The following is a 24302-nucleotide window of genomic DNA, read 5'->3' as shown; positions in this document are numbered from 1 at the left end:
GCCTTTCTCAGAAAAATTCTGTATTTTAGACAACCCTAGATTTAAATTTGACATGTAGTAAATCTGTTTTAGATTCTGTCTGAGTCAACCATTTAAGAGAACTGCTTTAATTTATACGGGCTAGAAAGTAGTCCCACAAGAGAAAGTAATGGTAATTTTGACTTAATAATGTATAATCTAGGTGGGGCCATTTATTATAATTTATCTATGATATTACTAACAGCTAAATGTATGAGGAGATTCATACCACAAATTCCTTGCAAACTTTAGACCAATTAAAGTTTCTACATCTATAAAAATATAGATACCTTTAGTAATGAAAACTCTGAGCCACACAGGAATTAAATAACTCATATGGTGTCAGAAACTGGATCCAAAAATAAATATCTATGATAAGCTTAGGTAATCATCTTTCACAGATAAACATTAAGGAATGTTTCATTTGTATTTCTTCATGAATGATGTACTGCCAATTATCAAGATTCCATTAAAATGCATGCATATTCTTGGCTCCATTCCTCCATTTGGTGCCAAAGCTGGAACTGGCAATGTATTTCCTGATTTCTGGTTGTATCCTTTATTCACTCGGGCTGACAAGCTATAGAAGAGCTCCTGCAGATGAAGACAAATCCTGCCACAGTGCACAGCTGGTACTCGAAATGTTACTGCTGAATAGATATTTTTAGTCATTTAATTTTTGCTCTGTAAGCTGGATTTCAGCTTGCTTTTCTGACTGACACATATTGTTCCCATCTTTTTCTTCTGCCCATGATTTTCTTTGGGTATCCATTACAAGAATATTATGTGTTGTTTTAAATTACATATAATCTACAAAAGGAAAGCAATGGGAATAAAGGTGGAGTTTATCCCATGAAACATACTGCTCCATTTAATGTAAGCTACATTTTGTTAACTCTCTGCTTCAATATTAAATCACATTCCCTATATATGCCTTCTTAGTATTAATATAGGATACATCATGTTAACATAACGAAGGTGATGGTATGAAGAAACTCTCTCCAAGTTGTTTCATGAGGGAATGTTTTTTAATATCTAGAACCATAGATCAAAGTTTCACTGATAAAATGATACAATGATTTTGATTTAGAGAATATTAATTGGACTTTTACAACAATGCTGTTGACAGCAAAAATTAGTAACTTCATTGACTGGCTTTAAACTTATTTTATGACATACTATAAAAATAAAATATTCTATTTTATTCTTACATAAGATGTGATCTAAGAAGTTTAAATAAACTACATAAATTGTGAACCTTTGATCGGAATCTTAGTTTTTAATTGCATATTTTCAAATGAATAGTTAGGCAGAGAATAATGTTCAGTGCATCTACAGAAAACATTTAATTATAAAAATATTACTCTTATCTAATCAATCTAATTTTCACATTCAACCTGAAATTATTTTTGAGGTAAAAATAATATTTGTTGTAAGTCAGATGATGCATAAATATAGAAACAAAAACTGTAACTTCATACCAGAATAAAAAGTTCTATGTATTATCATATGTAATATGTTGGGTGTACTTTGTTTCCATAAATTCATAAAAAACTTATTTAATAATGTATGGTAGACTCTTAACTCAGGTTTTATATTCATTTGCTGTATCAGCTTTCATAAGAATAAAAAAATTCATACAAGATTGAATATGTTTCTTTCCACGTTTAACAGATAGGTAGAAATATGTATTTGTGTGTGTGTGTGTGTGTGTGTGTGTGTGTGTGTGTGTGTGTGTGTGTGTGTGTGTGTCTGTGTGGTGTATATGCATCCTGGTATCTGTGCACTTGTCAAGGCACAGGTGAGAATATCAGAAGACAACCTTGGTGTCAATCCCTGCACTACGTCTTGTGTGAGATAAGGAGGTTTGTTGTTCACTGCTGTCTCTACCAAGCTAGCTGGCATAGGAGCTTCCAGAGTCTCCTCTCTCTGCTTCTCACCTTGCCTTAGAAGAAATAGAGTAACAGATATGCAGTATCACACTCAGCTCTTAGTGGCTTCTGAGGATTCTAACCCAAGAAGATCCTCGTGCTTCTATGGCAAATGCTTTGTGGACTGAACTTTTTCCCAAGGCTGAAATAATTGTTTATAAAGGGAAGATTAGAGATCATCAAAATGATGGTCCATATGCTCAAACAACAAGAACTAAAAGGCTACTGTTGCTAATCACTAGCTACATAACTACAAGCAAATTTACATAAACTCTCCTCACTTTCAATTTCTTCTTTTATAAAAACAAAAAATAATAGCACTTACTATACAGCCATTAACTTAAAAATGCATTTAAAATGCCCAGAACATTATGTGGAAATAGTGAGGACTCCATATATATTGCTAAATATTATGTTATCTCTTTCATTCGTCAACTTTACTACTTTATACTTGAATAAATGTAATATTAGTCCATGTTTTCAAATATGTATATAGAGTTTACCTTTTATTTTTAAAAATCTCTTTTGATGTACTAATAGTGCACTTTATTTATTATGTTGCAAGCTGACACAGCAAAATGAACCATACAGGCATATGGCCATAGAAATCTTCCTGCAGTTGAATAAATATTCCAGCATTATAAAAAGTCTTTAAATGTAATTTCTAAATAACGACCTTTTGAAATTTGAACCTAACATTTATTTAAAAAAATACTGACACCAACTAGTGCTCTTTACTGTAATGCTAATTTCTTTATGTTCTGACTGCTTTCATGAGGTGTTTGTCTAATTATTCTTTTATCAATAAAAACTCAGGAGAAAAGAAATCACTGACTTACTCTTTCTCTTGTTCCTTGACCAAAAGGGCCAAGAATCTCTCTAAGCCTCTTCCTACCATTTCCTATGTCTCTCTATGTGTCCTTGATCCTCCAAAACCTTTATGGCTAATCCTAGTCAGCTAGTCGCTAGCTCTGATTCAAAGTAAACTTTATTGTTAGCCTCAGGATTATCAGAGTGTGATCAAAACATCCCACAACATTTCCCCATTTTGTCTAAATAAAAAGGGAAAGTTTTTACTCTACCACAGTAAAACTACATACCATAAAAACAATTATCAGATAAGAATTACATTCACAATGTACAGTACATTTGCGTTTGACAAATTCAGAGAAAATACTCCACTATCTATCCCATTTTGGTGAGTCCAAAGTTTTGTACCTAATTCACTTTCTATCCTAACATATTTCCAACCAAAAACTACCTTTTAAACCCCAATACTTTTTCTTGATAAATAATTTAAGGGTTTTGTTTGTTTATTTGTTTCTCAATCTTACACATTTTATATCTTATACCTCTTCTGTGAGATTCTTTTCTGAATTTGGAAAAAAAGAAAAATTTAACTATAACTATCTCATCTTCAACTCCATTAGAGATGTGAGAAGAATATAATAGTACCCACGTAAAAAGGAAATGCAGAGCAAACAACCTCCAAAACTATAAAAATGACAGAAACAGCCAGCTGCCTGGACAGTCACCCAAGTTTCCTTTGCAATATGTGGCATCTTCCTTTGACCTAGAAGTCTAGAATACAGACAGACATTTCTGTAAAGCAGGAATTTTGAAGGACTGACCTACCTTGTCTTGGCAAAGCCTGGCAATCACTTTCTTTTGTGCTCTGCTTACCCAATTTGGAATTCATACTGTCAGAAGTCGAGGCAAGGGAATTTTCTTGCCCATTGGCTAACTTTTGTCATAAAAAAAGCAAACTCCATATGGACATTCTTCAATGCTCATCATCTTTTCAGTAGATTGCTGCTGCCAGGAGCAAACATGTCTCACTGTTATGAAAAGCCTTATGTTATTAAAACATTTTAAAATTTCTGAAGTGTCTGAAGACCACCTATCTATCTAAAATATATCTCTGACCTTAAAAACATACCTAACATGACTACAAGTTTGATTATTAGATGACTAATTATTTACCAGTATTTCTTAATTATTTTAAATGGTTTATAATAGTAACTTTCAAGAAGTAGAAATTTACATCATATTGTTAAATGAGCTGTATAATACCTTAAATAAGAATAAAAACATATGTTCAGTATAACAAAAGTAACCTTAAATTTGTATCAACATACAAAAACACCTAAAATAAGAGTAGAAATATGTATGCAGTATAACAAAAATAACCTTAAATTTATATCCATATACAAAAATCCAAACAAATATAAAACATTTAAGACTAGTAGTTGGTTTTTAAAAGTAGATTCAGTAATCCACCCTTTGATCCTATCATTCCTATATTCCCCTTTTTCTTTTCAGAAAGAGATCCTTGAATCTAACCTCTTTTACTTAGTTTTTTTTTTCCCTGACCATGACCAGTAACAACTTGCAACTAATTGACAATGGCAAACACCCATAATCCACTGAACATCCAAAAATGACCCAGCCTATCTTTTGGAAATGTGGTCTTCATTTCTAGACTGCGTCCTCTTTTTTGTGGCATCTTTAAGGGACCCTGAGAAAATTGAGATGATGGTCAAGTCCTGGAAGAGCTAGATTTTGTCCAGTTTCACTGTGATGGAAAAGTGCAGGGCTTATCTGAAGTCCTGACTGGAGTAATCTAAGAATATGGGCCATCTTAGCTAACTGCCTCGAAATTATCCTGAGCAGCTTTTAGCTCAAAGTTGATCTTTGGGTGGTGTTTGTCAGCTTAATGGTATTACCACATTCCAGATGGAATTGTTGTTTTGAGCCTCTATCATCCATTTGAAGACTAGAAAGGTCACTGTTAGGAATGACCACAGTTTACTCCAGGAAACTGAAACATTTTAAATGTCATATCTAGCATCAGACAGGTTAAAGGACCACAATTTGTTAAGTACATCCAGGGCACATGGACTTAATTCCTAGTTACCTATATCAGATTCAAGCCCTAAGTCATATACAGGAACCTAGATGAAGCCTACTTCTAGAATTAGTAATCTGTATGACCATTAATATAATGACAGAAAGATTAAATATACATTAATCTTATAAATTTTGAGATAATGTTTATACCTTAAGAAAAATGTTAAAGAGTCAAAATAAGACTGAAGGATTATGGCATTAGTTGCAATAGAATAGTCCCTTAATTTTGGTTTTTATTCTGCTCCATACCAGGTGGCTCTTCTGACATGAGCCAGAGATTTTGGATTTTCCATTAATAAGTATGCTTGGATTTAGAGAAGAAGAGAGCCACACTGTAACTCAAGAGCCAACTTTAATTTTTAATTGAATTGAGACTACAAAAAGACTGTCTTGTATGTCTGTAGAGAATAGCAGAAACAAACATTTGGGAAGATTTATGAAATTGTATCTTATTGGAAATGTGCTATACCATTAGGTCAATTTATTTTTCTTTGGACATTTTCTCTGAAAAATTTATCCTTTTTCTTCAGATGTCTCATTTGCCCAGTGGTCTTCAGATTCCTTAGTTGGATGCCTTTATTGTCCTGGAAAGAAAAACACAAAACCCTGCCCCAACCCTAACTTTGCCAATATTCCCTTTTGGGCATGTTAATCTGGTCAAACAAGAAGCATTTGTTAGTCTCATAAGTCAGTTTAGAGTTAATGACCTAAAGTGTTTTTAGAATTATTCTTTATCAACAAAAACTCAGGAGTCAGCGATGAATGATCAGAGAAGCACCAGAAAAGTGACAAGTGGCCTCCTCTCTCTCATTCCTCCATCCAAGAGAGGCTAAGACCCACTCTAACCTCTGCCCTACTATTTCCTATCTCTCTATCTGTCCTCAGTCATTCAAAATCTCTATGGTTAATTTTGGTCAGTTAGTGGATAGCTCTGTACTCTGATTCAAAGCAAATTTTATTGTCAGTCTCTGGAGTCAGAGCTATTAAAATATCACACAAGAATGACCATTCTTAATCAAGAAGGCTCTCCTGTTTGTATCTAACCCTTATCAATCTTTATGGTATCCATAGTGTTTCTTCTTCTATAGAAACAAAATCCAAACTTCTTCCCCAATGTAACATATATCCTGGCTTCCACTCAGAGGTTAGCACATCTTTAAAGTATACAGACTAAGTAGAATAAGTTCAGCAGTTTTTTTCTACTGTCCAATGTTTCTCTGCAGCCGTTTTTTCATTAGCATTTAAAATTTTCAAGTTAATAAAGCACTGTATAATCTATCTCTGAGGGTTTTATTACCCCTTTCTGTTTACTAAGCACATCTTTTAAAGTATAATTCGATTTGTTATAACTGTTTGTCCTCCAAAATTATGTGGTATACCTGTAATATGCTTTATGTTGTAATATGTGAAAAACTGTGTCATTTTACTAGAGACATATGCTGGAGCATTGTTAGTCTTAATTTTTACAAGTATCCCCAAAATCAATTCAAAAACCTTTTCTATATAGGTCTTTAATTTTTTACTCTGTTTGTGTGGTAAAAATATCCATTCTAAGGTATTGTCTTCTCTCTCCATAAGAATTCATGTGGGAGAATGTGTAGAAGATAAAATAACCAGAATAAAAATCAAGCTCTGGATTCAAACAATCCATGTGTGCATCCTGTAATTTTTTTTTCTACCAAAGCCAATTCTTTCTCAGCCTCGGCTGATCACTTTCTTGGACTATTTAAGTCTTTATCACCTTGTAAGATTTGAAATATATTACTGAGTTCTTGAGTGGTCAATCCAATTGTGGATCGTAACCAGTTACTATCTCCCAGCAATTTTTGAAAATCATTAAGAGTTTGTAATTAGTCTCTCCTGATTTGTACTTTCTGTGGTTGAATATGTGTAAACCTAGCGTGTATCCTAAGTAATTAACAGAATCTCCTCTTCATATTTTTTCAGGAGCAATTTGTAATCCCCAGGAAAGCAAAATTGTCTTTACTTCTTCAAACATTTTTTCTAAGTTATCTGCATCTGAATCAGCTGGTAAGATATCATCCATATAATGGTAAATTATTATATTGAACTTTTTCTTTTAGGCCCCAAATCACAACACAGAGACTTTTATTAGTTATGAATGATTCGCCTAGCTTAGGCTCATTTTTGCGAGCTCTTTTTAGCTTAAATTAATCTCTCTCTCTCTCTCTCTCTCTCTCTCTCTCTCTCTCTCTCTCTCTCTCTCTCTCCATTCACTTTAATTCTCATGCCATCTCTAGCTTTTAGAGTTATATACTCAAACAATCACAATCCCCCCCCTCCACCCTGATCACCAGGCCTGATTTCCTGTGTGGTCATAAAGGCAGACAAGTGTTTCCTCAGGCAGTGATTATCAGGCTTCCAAGGTCAAACTGAGGAGTGATAAGAATCACATAGGGGTCTGGGTTACCTCACTCAGGATGATTTTTTTTCTAGATCCATCCATTTGCTTGCAAACCTCATGATGTCATTGTTTTTTTCTGCTGAGTAGTACTACATTGTGTATATGTACCACATTTTACTTATCCATTTTTCAGTTGAAGGGCACCTAGGTTGTTTACAGGTTCTGGCTATTACAAACAATGCTGCTATGAACATAGTGGAAACACATGAACTATGAACCAATGGCTGAGGAGTCCCCAATTGGATCAGGCCCTCTGGATAAGTGAGACAGTGGATTAGCTTGAACTGTTTGGGAGGCCCCCAGGCAGTGGGACCAGGACCTGTCCTTTGTGCATGAGCTGGCTGTTTGGAGCCTGGGGCCTATGCTGAGACACTTTGCTCAGCCGGGGTGAAGTGGGGAGGGGACTGGACCTGCCTCCACTGAATCTACCAGGCTGAGCTGAATCCCCAGGGGAGTCCTTGCCCCGGAATAAATGGGAATGGGAAGTGGATTGGGGGGAGGGGAGGGAGCGGGAGGAGGGAGGACAGGGGAATCTGTGGCTGATATGTAAAATTAAATTAATTATAATTTTTTTTAAAAAGAATCACATAGGGGACAGTAATTGTTAATTATCATTTGCAACCATAAGGGGAAGTGACTAGTGAATTAACTAAAGACTAAATTCGGGTAATATCTAAGAAGAGGGATCTTATGTGCATATAACTATAATCTTAAACATGATTGGTAGAAAAATGTTAAGAATCTATCATTTGCTAGGTCAATGGGAGAAAAATAAAACTGCCTTCTTTTTTCCTGTTGCTCCTTTCTGTCCAAGCTATCTGCCGTTTTTCTGCAGGGTGGGGGCAAATGTGCTCAGTTGCTAGGCAACCTGTGTACAGCTAGATGCCTCTGGTGATAGTTAAAGGGAGATCTGGAACTAGAGCTAAGCTTAACTGGCACATCTGCCAGGCCTTCTCAAATGGATAGTCTGGATGCTTACGTCTGTTCTTAGAGAGTAGAGAGGTATCTCTGATAAGGTACTTTCCTCAGAGCTTTTCACTTTTCTTTCTGCATGTCTTACTTTTCCTGCTTTCTCCACTATCTGGCTGGCTGGCAGCTGCCTGGCTTCTTGCCCCAGGCATGTCCTCCTCTTTCTCCTTGTTTTCTTCTCTCTTCATCTTCTCTCCACCTTCTCTTGCTCTTCTATTCATTCTCACCTTATCCTTCTTCTGGCCAGCTATTGGCCATTCAGTTTTTTATTAGACCAATCAGCTGCTTTAGACAGGCAAGGTAAAACAAATGCAACTCATCTTTACATAATTAAACACATATCCTTGCGTATTTAAAAAAAATGCAACATAAAGAAAATGTGACACACCTTTACACAGTGAAAGTAATATTCCTCAGCATAAACAAGTGTAACACATCTTTGCCTAGTTAAAAAAAAAAAAAAAGCATCCCACAACAAATTACAGATTGAGGAAACTATTTATGGAGAGGCTGATCTTGGGAAATTCCCATACCTCTACCCTTAATTTGTTCTATGAACCTAGCTTCCTCTCTCCGCCATGTTTTCCATTGTAACTGAGGACCAACTTCCAGTATTGCTGTAGCTGAATCTTTCCAGTCTTGTGGAGTAATTCTCTTCTGAGTTGCCCATGAATTTAACATCTGCTTCACAAAAGGTGCATGCATACCATATGAAACTACTGCTTCCTTAAATCTCTTCAAATCTAACATTTCTACTGGATTCCAAATAACTTCTAAATAGCCTTGGGGGTGCATATCATCTGGTGGTTCTTCTAGAATGGTAACTGGATAAATTAATGTTGGTTTTCTAATAACTTTGGGGCACTTCCCTTTGGTTTCATAATGCAATGATGTGGTAGGTTCTGCTCTAAACTCTGTCTATGTATGAACATTTTATCTTAATTTCATTAGTAAGTCTTTCTAAAATTGTGTTTTATCAGTCAAATTTTTGTAGTTGACACTGATATCAAACCACTTTTTTGAGGATAAAACATGAATTACCAAACTAATGGTGATTATAATAGGTATTATGTCAATCTCAGCTAAGTTGATTATCTCTTCATTTAATTTTTCCATTTTCAAACCACCCATTGTGGAACCATCAGAGACCTAACTCCCTGAATTATAATATTGCTCCCCATTCTTAACGTGGGTAAAAACTTTTTTTGAAAAACCTAATTCCCCCCTTAAGAATCCCTAAGTGTCTCACACACCTCTCGAAAACGACAGTAAAGTGTGAGAGTGAGCAGAGAATGTGGGTGACGCACACCTGGCCAAGGGCAGTTGCAGTTACTTGCATGTAGCTGGAGGCTAAGAGTGTTGTGGTGGCAACAGTAATAAAAGCCTTAGCAGGTGTCAAGACAGCCGAGCTGGTATGGCAGCAGCCCAAGGAGGAGGTCCTGGGAACCATTAAACCCTCCAGGAGAGAGAGCAAGCACCCTGAAAAGCACGGGGGCATGGGACCATTGTGCAGAAGAATCCTGTGTGGCTAGAAGTCAGGGCATGGGCCTGCCTCAATGACCGAGCCAGCCAGTGGTGGGTGGCTAACTCCAGCAGTGTTTGGGGTCCAGCTGCCTGTGGTGTTCAGGGCGTGGTCTCATACCCCACACTGGGTGCCAGATGAGTATTTAATTATTCTTTTATCAATAAAAACTCAGGAGTCAGATATTGCGGTAAAAATCTGATTGATCAGAGAAGCTGCCGAGAAGGGACCAGTGACCTCCTCTCTTTCCCCTTCCTCAATCCAAAAGGGTCAAGAATCTTTCTAAGCCCCTCCCTAACCTACTCCTTCTTGTTTCTCTCTGTATGTCCTTGGTCCCGCAAAACCTTTATTTCAGTCCTCAGCATCTTACCTGGATTGAGACCACTTACTATGGTTCTGTCTTTCCCTGAGGCACTAAAAAAAAATTCACTATTGTTAAAATTTTGGTCAGCTATTAGCTAACTCCACCCTCTGATTACTGACAATAAATTAAACTTTATTGTCAGTCTTAGGAGTGTCAGAGCATGATCAAAAATATCCCATAAAACTTTCATATTTATTCATTCACTTTTTTTTATTTAATGTAAGATAATTCATCTTCTAGTTTTATTTTCTACATAACTTGCTATAATGGAGACACTTAGTTGCCATTCATTGAAATTGTAATAACCTGGATTACTTAAGATATTAAATGTGTAACTGGGTACTAAAACAATATCCAGTACACTACAATAAATGAGTAAACAGGAAGAATGAATGATTGAATGTAAATGACAATGATGAAATACACATTGCAAGCAAGCAAAATGCCATGGCTATTCCTCTTTAGTACAGAAACTACACACTTCCATCTTCCTCTGAGTGCTGCAAGACTCAGGGCAGTTCACTGTGGGAATGAACCTCATTAATTCCCATTTCTGTGGTTCAGTCTGCAAGCTAGAGGATGGCAATACTATTCTTCTCACTCTTAACTAAGGCAAATGCTTCAAAGGCTTGAATTTGTTTCACTGTCTAGATGATATACTGTTGGAAAAACTAATCAATTAGAGAAACATTAGTCCATTTTATTCAGCAATACTACCTAATCTTGTAAAGTCATCTGGAGTTTCATTCCCTCTGGCTCCCAGAATTAAGAGTATCAATGTTGTGCCCTAACTTTTGTCTTATGTTGCATTCCACTGAACTTTAAGTATTTGTGAGAAGGTTTTCTGAGATACTTTTTCCAGGGAAATATTTAAAGGATTTCAAAAGGAGCACTGATTTTGGTACATTTCACTACACTGCACCATATGTAGCAGTACTGTCCAGTAGCATCATGGATACATCAGCACTGTTGTTGTGCTGGTGTTTTGAAGCATCCCCTAAGGTACAGCACTTAAATGCATAAAGTGAGAAAATAAAAGTTTGTTTAGAACTGAAAGTGAGAGTAGCTACTTTTGTATTCAAAACAACTTAGATGTTATGTTTCAGGGAACAAATGAGTCTTTATTTCAGTCCTCAGAGCATCTTACCTGGATTGAGACCACTTACTATGGTTCTGTCTTTTGCTGAGGCACTAAAAAAAATTCACCATTGTTAAAATCATTGCTAAACAACTATCAAAACCAAGATTTATGTTAATAAGGCATCCTTATTATAAGCATGCTTTATGCTTTCTGATGTTTATATTCCTGTGAATAAGTGAAAAGATTGGTCTATGTAAAAAAACAACAACTGACTCCCTGATTGGCAGCTGTTGGACTCTTCTCTAGGACTGTGGCTACCTTGAACAAAAACTGCTAGTCAAACAGCCAAGTGTCTAGTTCTTTTGCAAGCATCAGCCTTTGAATAGTCACATACATCTTGCAGAAGGGACACATCAGTGGCACCTACAGTAAATCCATGGCTCCTGAAGGTGTGGTCTTGGCCAACACCATGTAAGTTTCAGTTCATTGTCCCCATGGAACCTCTTGGCATTGCTTGCCTCAGCAATGCCTGTATAAACATCACGCCCAAGACCAGAGTGGAGCATTTCCCTTTTCATCTACAAGAAGGAATAGAGTGAGTCATGCAAAAGGAACAGCATTGTGGCTGGTGTAAACACAAATTGTCATTTAATGAAGGCTTTTAATTCTCATTTAATGAAGTTTGCTGTGACTGGGGCAAGGCACTACTGCTCTTCTGTTTATTTAAACACACCTTCCACTTAGTAAGGATGGATGGAAAAGATCCTCCTGTACTGGTTTCCCCACCTTCAAAATTGTTAAGTTTTTAAATTAAAATGAAAACAAAATGAATTTTTATATTTAATACATTAGTAAACATATAGGTAATAACTATGGGATTTACAAACATTAGTTGACAATATGGAGACATTTTGTGTGTGATTTTCTTTTTGTTTTTTTTATTTTTTAAATTATAATATCATTACTACATTTTTCTCCCTCCAAACCCTCCTATATGCTCCTACCTGCTCTCCTTCAACTGCATGCCTCTTTTTTCACTAATTGTTATTTCATGCATAAGCATATATACATATATATTCTTAAATATAATCTGTTCAGTTCATACACTGTTATGTATATGTATATTTTCAAGGCTGAGTATTTGGAATTAGACAACCAACTTGTATGCTCTTGCCTGGGGAAGACCTATAGTTACCTATAGTTCTCTGTGTGGGTTGAGGCCACATAGGCTTTTCCCTCTTTAGTTTGACATGTCTATAGTTTGAACCTATTTTTTAACTGATGTGGTATGTTCAATTGTTTTCCTTGACAATGCCATTTAAAACTACAAGGTAAAATTTATATTTACATAAGTTATGAACATGGGTCCTTATACATAAAACAGAAACAACTTTCTCTAAAATTCACCACCTTAGAAATGCATTCCAAGAACTCGTGCCCAGGACCCCCACGGATCGCTGTCCCAGTTGCTGTTCAGCAGGGAAGACTTCTGCGAGGAGGCTTCCCCACCAACACCACCCATTGGACCCTGCTATCTACAAGACTCACTCCCTACTCCAAACCCACCCAATCCCCTGGAACCTCAGCAGCTTCCTGAGACACGGAATAGGCCAGTTCTGATTGGACCAAGAGTGCTCCCTGAGTCACAGAATCTGCCAGCTCCAATTAGACCAAGAGCTATGGTTGGACCAACAGTGGCCCTCTGAGACACAGACACAGCAAGCACAGATTGGACCAAGAAGGGCTCACTCAGACACAGGCACTTTGTTCACCTTTTGGAGGAAGAGATGGGTAGATACCAGTGCAAAAATATATACAACAGCATAAAGAACAATATGGCACCACAAGAACCTTAGTGGTTCTACAAAAGCAAGACTTGAACATCACAACGTAGAAGAAGCAGAAGAAAGCAACCTTAAAATTAACTTTATGAAAATAATAGAGGCCTTTAAAAAGGAAATAAAAATTCCCTTAAAGAAACTGAGGAAAATACAAACAAAAAAATTTGGGAGAAATCAATAAATCCCTTAAGAAAGCTAAGAAAATCAAGATAAAACAATTAAACAGGTGAAGGAAACAGTTTAAGACCTGTAAATTGAAATAGAGGAAATGAAGAAGACACAAACTGAGGGAATGCTGGAAATGGAAAATCTGAGTAAACAAGCAGGAAACACAGATGCAAGCATAGCCAACAGAATACAAGCGATGGAAGAGAGAATCTCTGGCATGGAGGATACGATAGAGGAAATAGATTCATTAGTCAAAGAAAACACTAAAGCCAAAAAGTCTTAACACAAAACATCCAGGAAATATGGGAAACCATGAAAAGGCCAAACCTAAGAATAATAGGGATAGAAAATGGAGAATAATACCAACTTAAAGGCCAAGAAAATACATTCAACAAAATCATAAAAGAAAACTTTCCCAACTTAAGCAAGGAAATACCTATGAAGATACAAGAAGCATATAGAACACCAAGTAGATTAGACCCCCCTACAAAAGTCCCCTTGTGTGGGAGCCAGTTCTCGGGTTACTCGTGGCTTTACCCAGCAGGTCCGCGTAGAGGATGATTAGGACCATGGGCCTGAGTGCAGGTGTCTGAGATGGTCTGCACTTGGCTGTGCTGGGGGAGAAGGTCTTCTGCTCCACCCCCTGGCGTCTCTATAAAAACCCTGGGGCAGAGACAGTCGGGGCCTGTTGGAAAAGTTTCCAAGCCCTCTTGAGGCTATCCTTTATTTTCTATCTGTTTATCTCTGCAATATTCTCTGAAATAAATCCTTCTACCTAATATTTCCTGCTGCTCACACTCAAGAAAACTCTGGGGAGCTGTGGGGTTGGTTGGTAAACACCCCACACCCTTGGCACATAATATTAAACCACTAAATATACAGAATAAAGAAAGAAAATTAAGAGCAGCAAAGGAAAATGGCCGAGTGACTTATAAAGGCAGAACCATCAGAATAACACCCGACTTCTCAATGGAGACTCTGAAAGCTAGAAGGTCCTGGACAGATGTAATGCAGTCACTAAGAGATCATGGATGCCAACCCAGACTACCATACCCAGCAAAACTTTCAATCACCATAGACAGAGTGCACAAGACATTCCAAGACAAAACCAGATTTAAACAATACCTGTCTACAAATCAAGCCCTACAGAAAGCACTAGAAGGAAAACTCCAACCTAAAGAAGATAGTTGCACCCACAAAAACACAGGAAATAGATAACCCCACAGCAGCAAATACCAGAGAAGGGAAATACACACACATACACACACACACACACACACACACTCTCTCTCTCTCTCTCTACCACCAAAAGAAAACAAGAATTAATAACCACTGGTCATTAATATTCCTTAATATCAATGGATTCAATTCGCCTATAAAAAGACATAGTCTAACAGAATGGATACAAAAACATGATCCATCTTTCCCAAAGGGTACTCAGAGGAATGAAATCTGGCACATGGATGTGTTTCACTTTGCAGAATTTGGAAAATTGAAATATGTACACCACACCATTGATACTTATTCAGGATTTCAATGGGCAACTGCTTTGAGTTCTGAAAAAGCTGATTCTGTAATCACTTATTTGCTAGAAGTTATGGCCATTATGGGTATACCTGCACAAATCAAAACTGATAATGCTCCATCATATGTCTCTGTTAAAATGAAACAGTTTTTTGCTTATTACAATATAAAGCATATTACAGGCATACCACATAATCCTACAGGTCAAGCAGTTATAGAAAGATCAAACAGAACTCTAAAGGATATGCTAAACAAACAGAAATGGGTAACAAAAACCCCCAGAAATAGACTGCATAATGCTCTTCTAACTTTGAATTTTCTGAATGCCAATGAGAAAGGAACAACAGCTGCAGAGAGACATTGGGTAATAGAAAAAACTACAGAATTAAATCAGCCTATATACTTTAAGGATGTGCTAACCTCAGAATGGAAACCAGGGTATGTATTACGTTGGGGACGAGGTTTTGCTTTTGTTTCTACAGAAGAAGATAAGCTATGGATACCATCAAAATTGATAAAGGTTCGATTTGAACAAGAAAAACCTCTTAATTAGAGGAGGTGATAGTTCATCAACCAGCATGAACATCCAATTTAAACTAACTTGTACAGTAACACATGCCTTTTCATTTAATCAGATAATAACTTGCCAAAAGGGAACATCCCCAAAGTTAGTCTTGGGGAAAGGTTTTTGTTTTTGTCTTTTAGGAGAATGATGGTTAAGGAATCTGAAGAACACAAGACAAATGAGACAACTGAAGAAAAGGGACAAATCATCTATCCCAGGAAACAGAGTATATGGGAGTATATGGCATATGGGTATATATTATCTAAAAAATTTTATGTCTTCTTAAATGTTTGTTTCTGCTTTTCTCTAAAGATTTAACACTATTGGTTTTCTAATAGTCCCAGTTCAATTAAAATTTAAAGCTGACTTTGGAGTTGGAGAATGGCTCTCTCCTTCTTTAAAATCAAGCATGTTGTTAAAAGGAAAATGCAAACTCCCTGTATCATGCCAGAAAGAGCCATTTTCTGCTATGGGACAGGACAAAAGCAAAATTAATTAAGGGACTATTCTATTACTAATCTCAACTCTTTGATTCTATTCTGATTCTTTAAACTTTTCTTAAAGTATAAATTTTATATCAAAATTTACAAGATTGATATATATATATACATTTTAAACTTTGTTAAGATATGAATGGTCATATAGAGTACTAACTAATTCTAGAAAAAAGGCCTCAATTAGCTGCATATATATGTCTTTGTGTTCGAGTCTCTTATCAGTTTTCTGCAGGAAATCATGGCCAGGCCTAACATCAACTGAAGTCTCCGGAAAGAAGATGGGGCACCACCACAACAACAACAACAACAATTCCACGTGGACAATAATAATATCACTAAACTGACAAACATCTACAGATCAGCTTTGAACTACAAGGTGCTCAGAGCAATTTTGAGATGACTAGCTGAGATGATCCAGTCTCAAAGACTACTTGAATAAGGACTTGAGATAAACCCTGAACTTTGGCTTTATACACAGACTGGATAATAATGAAGGATATAGTTACCTTTCCTAGAATTTGACAATTAACCTAAAATTTTTCTTTCAGGATAAAGATAACTTTGCCCATACCCAGCAGGAAGCAATTTTAAGAATGACGCCCACATTCCCAAAGAGGTGGTGTGGGGCGGGTGGTTTTTTTTGGTTCTTTTTAATGGGTTTTGGATCTGGGATAATTTTCATTGTTTAGGGGGGTTGGTTACAAGTTGTTGTCAAGGGTTAGGAAAAAGGCTAAGCAAAGGAGATTAGATTTAAGGTTCTTGTTTAAAAAAAAAAGAAAGAAAGAAAAGAAAAGAAAAAGATAATTACTAGTTTTAAATACTTTACATTATTACCAACTATTAGGATATAAAGAAATGAAAGTTAGTAGTTATAGACATTACAATAGAAATTGTAGTCATATTAGATATGTTTTAAAAATTGAGCAGATATATTTTAGACAGGTCATCTTCAAACCCTTCAGAGATCTACTGAATATGGCATTTAAAATGTTTTAATAACTTAGAAATTTTTCTTTTTTGAGACATGTCAGCTCCTGGCAGTACCAATCTACTTCAGAGAAAATATGGGCATTGAAGAAACTGCATATGGAGTTAATTTTCATTGTGGCAAAAGTTAGCCACTGGACAACAAAGTATCCTCAAATCAACAGGAAAAAATGGACAGACAGAACACGAAACAAAGGACTACCAATTCCTGCCAAAACAAATGTGGTTATGGCTTTATCAAAAGGCATCTTCTGAGGCCAGGACATTATGGCACCATCCCTGAAGTGGCCTTCACAATCTGGAAAAGGTACAGTACCCTTTTCTTCGAAGGCAGCTGAACAGGCAGTGGGCCGATGGCTTCTGTTGTGCAATGGAACAGCAACTAAAGCTCACGCCTCTCAATAGTAGACTGGCATTTAATAGAGGGATGTGGAGAAGAAGGGGATGCTGAGATGAAGCCATATATACACAGCCAAGAAAAATGGACAGCTGAATTCAAAAACCATCAACAATTTCCAGAATTTAAAATCCTGAATCATGACATGACACTAGTGGAATTCAGGTGTTTCTGGTACATGGACTGCTCTCACCCAATGTGAGGTTGAACTGTTGACCTTGTGTACAACCTACTTCACAAATGAGTCTGTCAGATACGATAAGCCTATAGGCTGAAGATGATGCCCCAACACTGTGGAGAAACCTCAGGTGACTGTCCAGGCAGCTGGCTGTTTCTGTCAACTCACAAAATTTTTGGAAGTTGCTTTTGTGCACTTCCTGTTTTTATTTTTGTTAGCTAATATTATTTCCTTCTTGGGTCTCTGAGGGAGTTGAAGATTAGTTAGTTATAGTTGAAGATTAATTAGGATAGAAAGTGAATTAGATACATTTTGGACTTACTAAAATAGGATAGATAAGGGAATTATTTTCTCTGATTTGTCAAATACAAATGGACTAGACATCGTTTAGGTATTTGTTACTTGTATATATTGTATATAGTTATTGTACTTTTGTATATAGTTCTTCTTTTGTTAGTTATAACCTTTTGCCTTTTTTCTTTTTATTAAAATAGAAAAGGGGAAATATGGTGATATTTTATTTGTACTGAAATGTTATTTTAATTTTATGTTAATAAATAAAGTTGCCCTGGGGTCAGAGCTATTAGAGCCATAGCAAGAGCGTGGTGGTTAGAAGAGCTAGGTAGATTTCTGTGTGTTCAGGGATACAGCCAGTATTGGAGACATACGCCTTTAAGACCTGGAGGGCGGTACTTACAGCCAGTGATGAGGCAGTCATGTGGTTGGGTTTACAACCAATGAGAAGGCAGAACAGAAAGACTATTTAAACACAGACAAACAGGAAGTAGCTCTCTCGGGGAAGCTAGGAGCACTGCGGGAGGTAAGATTTTATCTCTGAGCTCTGACCTCTCGGCTTTCTCTTTTACATTGGCTCTGTGTTTCTTATTTTAATAAGACGATTGGTTACATCTACATCTCACAGAAGCAAAGATGGCTCAACATATGAAAATCTCTCAATGTAATCCACCATATAAACAAACTGAAAGAAAAAAAAACACATGATCATCTCATTAGATGCTGACAAAGCCTTTGACATAACCCAATACTCCTTCATGATAAAGGTCTTGGAGAGATCAAGAATACAAAGAACATACCTAAACATAATAAAGGCAATATACAGCAAGCCAACAGCCAACATCAAACTAAATGGCAAGAAACTCAAAGTGATTCCACTAAAATCAGGAAGAAGACAAGGCTGTCCACTCTCCCCATATCTATTCAATATAGTGCTCGAAGTTCTAGCTATAGCAATAAGACAACAGAGGAGATCAAGGAGATAAAAATTGGAAGGGAAGAAGTTAAACATTCACTATTTGCAGATGATATGATAGTCTACAAAAGCGACCCCAAAAATTCTACTGGGGATTTCTTACAGCTGATAAACACCTTCAGTAATGTGGCAGGACACAAGATTAACTTAAATAAATCAGTATCTCTCCTATATACAAATGACAACAGGCTGAGAAAGAAACCAGAGAAACATCACCCTTTTCATCATCAGCCACAATATAAAATACCAAGCAGTTATAAATAATATTAAGCCTATGAGTAATTATTTTATAAAAGACTCCAGGACAGTGGGTGAGAGATTTGTCCTGATTGGCCAGGTCAGACACAGGAAAACTTCCAGCTACACATGGAAAAACAAAAAATTCAGGATAGATAAAACAATCTTGGGTTGGGGATTTAGCTCAGTGGTAGAGTGCTTGCCTAGCAAGCACAAGGCCCTGGGTTCAGTCCTCAGCTCCAGAAAATTAAAAAAGAAAAAAAAAAGATCTGCATGAAAGTCATGTCTTCATACCTCAGAGATGTGGATTAGTAATGTATCTTCATATTTTGCCAGGTGGTGGTGGTGCACGCCTTTAATCCCAGCACTTGGGAGACAGAGCCAGGCGGATCTCTATGAGTTCAAGGCCAGCCTGGTCTACAGAGTGAGATCCAGGACAGGCACCAAAACTACAAAGAGAAACCCTGTCTTGAAAAACCAAAAAAAAAAAAAAAAAAAAGAAAGAAAAAAGAAAAAGAAAAAGAAAAGAAAGAAACTATCTTATACAATAAAGTACCATCTGGAGGCATCACCATCCCTGACCTCAAGCTCTACTATAGAGCTATAGTAATAAAAAACAGTTTGGTATTGGCATAAAAACCGACATGTGGACCAACGGAATCAAATTGAAGACCCTGACCTTAATTCACATGCTTATGAATACACAATTTTTGACAAGGAAGCCAAAAATGTATAATGGAAAAAAGAAAGCATCTTCAGACAGGCAGTGGTGGTGCACACCTTTAATCCCAGCACTTGAGAGGCAGAGCTAGGCAGATCTCCGTGAGTTTGAGGCCAGCCTGGTCTACATAGTGAGATCCAGGACAGGCACCAAAACTACACAGAGAAACCCTGTCTCAAAAAAACAAAAGAAAAGAAAAGAAAGGAAGAGAGAGAGAAAGAAAGAAAGCATTTTCAACAAATAGTACTAGAATAACTAGCATATCTATTGCCATGCATGAAACTCAAGTCCAAGTGGATCAAAGACCGAAACATAAATCCAATTGCACTGAACTTGATAGAAGAGAAAGTAGGAAGTAGTCTTGAACACATTGGCACAGGAGACTACTTCCTAAATATAACACCAGTAGCATAGATACTGAGAGTAACAATTAATAAATGGGACCTCTTGAAACTGAGAAGCTTCAGTAAGGCCAAGGGAATGGTCAATAAGACAAAACAACAGCCTACAGAATGGGAAAAGATCTTCACCAACACCACATCTGACAGAGTGCTGATCTCCAAAATATATAAAGAATTCAAGAAACTAGACATCAAAATACCAAACAATCCAATTAAAAAATGGGCTACAGATCTAAACAGAGAATTTTCAACAGAAGAATTTCAAATGGCTGAAAGACATTTAAGGAATTGCTCAACATCCTTAGTCACCAGAGAAATAAAAATCAAAATGACTCTGAGATACCACCATCTTACACCTGTCAGAATGGCTAAGATCAAAAACACTGATGACAGCTTAGGTTGGAGAGAATGCAAAGCAAGGGGAACACTACTCCACTGTTGGTGGGAGAGCAAACTTGTATAGTCACTTTGGAAATCAGTATTGTGTTTTCTTGTAAAATTGGAAATCAATCTTCCTCAAGACTCAGCTATACCACTCTTGGGCATATACCCAAGGAAGGCTCAATCATACCACAAGGCCACATGCTCAACTATGTTCACAGCAGCATTATTCGTAATAGTCAGAACCTGGAAACAACCTATATGCCCATCAACCAAGGAATGGATAAAGAAAATGTGGTATATATACGCAATGGAGTACTACTCAACAGTAAAAAAAAAAAAAAAAAAAAAATGACATCATGAAATTTGCAGGCAAATGGATGCAACTAGAAAATATCATCTTGTATCAGGTAACTCAAACTCAGAAAGACAAACATGGTATGTACTCACTTATAAGTACAAAGCAAAGAATAACCAGACTACAACCCACAACTCCAGAGAAGCTAGCTATCAAGGAGGACCCTTAGAGGGATGCATGGATCGCTCTGTGTAGGGGAAATAGATAAGATTTCCATGAATAAACTGGGGATGAGGGAGGATAATAGAAGGTAAGGGATGGAGGATGAAAACATAAGGGAACAGGATGATCGAGCCACCACAGGGATGGAGTTGGAGAGCAATGAAAGAGGTATCATGATAGAGGGAGACATCATGGGAATTGGGAGAAACCGGATGCTAGGGAAGTTTCCAGGAATCCACAAGGATGACCCCAGGTTAGACTACTAGCAATAGTGGAGAGGGTACTTGAACTGGCTTACCCCAGTAATCAGATCAGGTACCCTAACTGTCATCATAGAGCCTTCATCCAGTAACTGATGGAAGCAGATACAGAGATCCACAGTCAAGCACCAGGCCAAGCTCCAGGAGTCAAGTTGGAGAAAGATAAGAGGAATTCTATGAGCAAGGGGCATCAAAATCATGATGAGGAAACCTACAGAGACAATCAAACCAAATTAGTGGGAATTCATGAACTTTAGGCCAATAGCTGTGGAGCCTGCATGGGACTAGACTAGGCCCTCTGCATAAGCAAGACAGTTGGGTAGCTTGGTCTCCTTAAGGGGACCCCTGGCAGTAGGATCAGGATCTATCCCTGGTGCTTGAGCAGGCTTTTTGGAGCCTACTACCTATGGTGGGACACCTTGCACACCTTGAGGCAGGGGGAAGGGCTTGGACCTGCCCTTACTGAATGTACAAGGCTCTGCTGACTCCCCATGGCAGGCTGTACCTTGTTGAATGAGGAAATGGGGGGGGGGGATAAGCTGGGGGGGGGAAAGGCAGGAGGAGTGGGAGGAGGGAAGAGAGGGGTACCTGTGGTCAGTATATAAAATGAATAAAAAAATCCTTAACAAAAAATGTACTCCAAAATCTTCTACATTAGAAAATATTATATTTACTATTATATATAATACTATATTTAATTATATACACATATATTTCTTACAATATAATACACAAGTGTTACTGTTACTCTTTTAATATTTAAATATTGTTAGATGACCTTTGTGCCTGAGTCTTATAAATTAAAAGTGAATTTGAATTTATAAACCTAGCAGAAAAAGTATTTTTAAATATCAATTCTTTCATTTTTCTAGGATGATAATTTTTTTCAAAATATAACTGAATCAAACCAGTTATGGTTGAACATGTCTTTAATCCTAGCACTTGGAAGTCAAAGGGAGGTGGATCTTTATGATTTCAAGGCCAATATGATCTACCTAATGAGATCTAGGCCAACTAAAGCTACATAGTGAAAGTCCCAGAAACTCAATAAATCATTAACCAAAATGAATTTCAACTCACATAAAATAGCTCATGCAACTCCACTAAACAGTAGGCATTGTCATAGTTCTTGGATTTTTATGACTGTATTTCAGATACAATAGTAACTATCATTTGATCTTCATTCCCCTCCCCTAATACTATATTAGTAATAGTATTCCCCATTACTAATGATAGTAATAATGTAACATTGCCTTCTTGGAAGTGTTGTTTAGTTTTTAACATGGTCTCTTAGATTGGTGCTTTACACATTGACTTGTAAGAAAAATGTAGTAAATGACTGATGCTAACTCTGTCCTGTTATCACATTTTAGGCTTATTTGTTCATATTTTATTACATTTTTTGATGAAAAAAATAGTGTCTGCATTACATAGAGAAGAAAACCGAAGCCGGGCAGTGGTGGCACACGCCTTTAATCCCAGCACTCGGGAGGCAGAGGCAGGCGGATCTTTGTGAGTTCGAGGCCAGCCTGGGCTACCAAGTGAGTTCCAGGAAAAGGCGCAAAGCTACACAGAGAAACCCTGTCTCGAAAAACCAAAAAAAAAGAAAGAAAAAAGAAAAAAAAGAAAACTGAGCCTCCTAATAACTTGTGAAAATTTAATGAATGAATAATTAAAATGATGTATCCAATCACTGGAAACTTATTTGAAAGTCCAGAATTGTACCCACTACAAATATTATTTCTTCACCATAGGCAACCACGTTATGCATTTCACATAATTTCATGTCTCCTTTTTATGCCTAATTTTATGGTTAACTTTGACTTTCCATAGCATAATTTTCTTTTATTTTTCTAATATATAATCAAATATTCTCAGTACATATTAAGTAACTATTTTGTGTGTTATAATTTACATTCAGTTACTTTGTTGTTTAATTGGTGATTGTCTTGTATACTGTTAATATTCCTTATGTGTTTACAGATTCTTGATTAATTGCTTCATAAACCTTAGACATCTACCTTGGATATCTTTTTATTAGGTGGATAAGTCTGTTCCTATCTGTCTTCCAATGAGGGTGCATTCTGATTACTTTTTATTGGATAGAATGAAACTTAATGATTGACAAGCTTCATTTTAAGGAGAACATGCATAGAATTCTGTCAAATTAAAACTCCAGTCGTGTGTTTGTGTGTGTGTGTGTCTGTGTGTGTGTGTGTGTACGTGTGTGTGTACATTTGTGTCTGTGTATGTGTGTACTCGTGTGTCTGTGTGTCTGTGTGTGTGTGTGAGAGAGTGTGTGTGGTGAACAGAGGAGGAAGTATACCATTAATAATTTCAGATATCACCAAAATAAGTTTAAAGCTTATTTCTGACTCAGAACCTTTACTTACTCGGTGATTCCAAAACCAGAGACTCTGAAATTCACTGAGCAAATTGTTCACTGACTTTTCTATATTTCCATTAACAACCTCTACCTACTCTGTCTTCAACTCATCACCTAATACTTGCTCTCATCCACAAAATTACAGACTTCTTATAGTCTTCTGTCATTCTCCTCTGAAGTGCCTACGACAAGCTTACATGTCTATTCACTGCATATATATTTCTATTTTAGGAACATAAAACAAATGCATGATCCAAGTTTTTGATCTTGAGAGAGTTTAAACATGGGCCATGGAACATTAACCCTTCTTTATTAATATATATTAACACAAAACTGTTAGTTTGAAATGTAGGAAGGAATGGAAAGGACCTCTTCCTGGCATTGTAGCTCAGTTGGTGGAGTGTTTGCCTAACATGATGATACCTAATACAATTAAATCACTACCCATCCACGTTAAAAGCTTAATGATTATAGGAATTTATTAGGCAATTAATTCACAATACAGGAAACTCACAATACAGGAAATAGGGATTGAGACACAGTCCAGCACTGTTCTCCAAGAGCTCTGCCTGATCTGCACCAGCATCCAAGACCATGAGGTAACAGGTAGCAAAGAGAAGGCCAACATGTACATCACCCAAGTCTTAAGGGGTCCCTGTCTAGGCCACACCCCAGGGGTGGGGGCAGGTACCTAGCAGTACCTGCTGTGGTGTTCAGGGTAAGGCACAGACAACCATCCCTACAGATAT

Source organism: Peromyscus maniculatus, chromosome 3, assembly GCF_049852395.1.
Source record: "Peromyscus maniculatus bairdii isolate BWxNUB_F1_BW_parent chromosome 3, HU_Pman_BW_mat_3.1, whole genome shotgun sequence".
Lineage (NCBI taxonomy): Eukaryota > Metazoa > Chordata > Mammalia > Rodentia > Cricetidae > Peromyscus > Peromyscus maniculatus.
This window is presented reverse-complemented; position numbering follows the sequence as displayed.